Below are 1,036 nucleotides of genomic sequence, written 5' to 3'. Positions count from 1 at the left end.
TGCTGCACTTCAAGCACCTTGAAAAGGAAGAGCACGTATTCCCCAGATATCAAAATCAGAGAAAGACTCAACCAAATAAGCCCCAACAAAGTAGGAAATTATAAATATCAGAGAATTATATCAATTGACATGATGAAAACAAAATAGTTAATGAATCAAAGAGTTCATTCTTTAAATAAATAAATAAAATTGATAAACACCTAGTTAATCTTATCAAAAAAGGAAACAAAAAATTCAAATTCATGAAAGAATAAAAGAATGAAATCACCACAGACCATATAGAAATTCAGAAGATCATTAAAACCTACTTCTAAAATCTTTACTCTCTAAGAATGAAAAATATAAGAAATGGACTAGATGCATGTGAATTACCAAAGATAAATCAAAAGGATGTAAACATTTTGAATAACTGCAATATTAGTGAATGATATTGAAAATGTAATTAAAATCTTACAACAAAGAAAAGCCCAGATGCTTTTGGATTCACAGTTGAATTCTTTCCAAAATTTAGAAAAGATTTAATATCAATTCTTCTCAAACTCCTCAAAGAAATTCAAAGGGAAGCAATTCCTGGAGGCAAGTATTCCCCAGATATCAAAACCAGAGAAAGATCCAACCAAATAAGAAAACTGCAAGCCATTCTCCCTAATGAACATAGATGTAAAAAATCCTAAATAAAATGATAGCAAACAATGTAGCAAATTATCAGGAAGATTATGCAACACAACCAAGTGGGATTCATCCCAGAAATGCAGCAATGGTTCAATATATGCAAATTCATAAACACAAAACATCAACAGAGCCAAAGACAAAAATCACATGATCATCACAGCAGATGCAGAAAAAGCTTTTGACATCGTCTAACAACCACTTATTATTAAAAAAAAAAAAACCTACATATAATCAAAATAGATGGTCTTTAACTCACCCTGATAAAAACCATCTATGAAAAACCTACCACCAACATAATGTTAAATGGCTAAAAGTGAAAAGCCTTAACTTTAAAATCAGGAAGGAGACAAGGATGTCTATTTCA

The sequence above is a fragment of the Octodon degus genome, unplaced genomic scaffold (genome assembly GCF_000260255.1).
Source record: "Octodon degus isolate 3935 unplaced genomic scaffold, OctDeg1.0 scaffold00447, whole genome shotgun sequence".
Lineage (NCBI taxonomy): Eukaryota > Metazoa > Chordata > Mammalia > Rodentia > Octodontidae > Octodon > Octodon degus.
The sequence above is the reverse complement of the archived record's forward strand: the minus strand, read 5'-3'. Positions refer to the sequence as shown.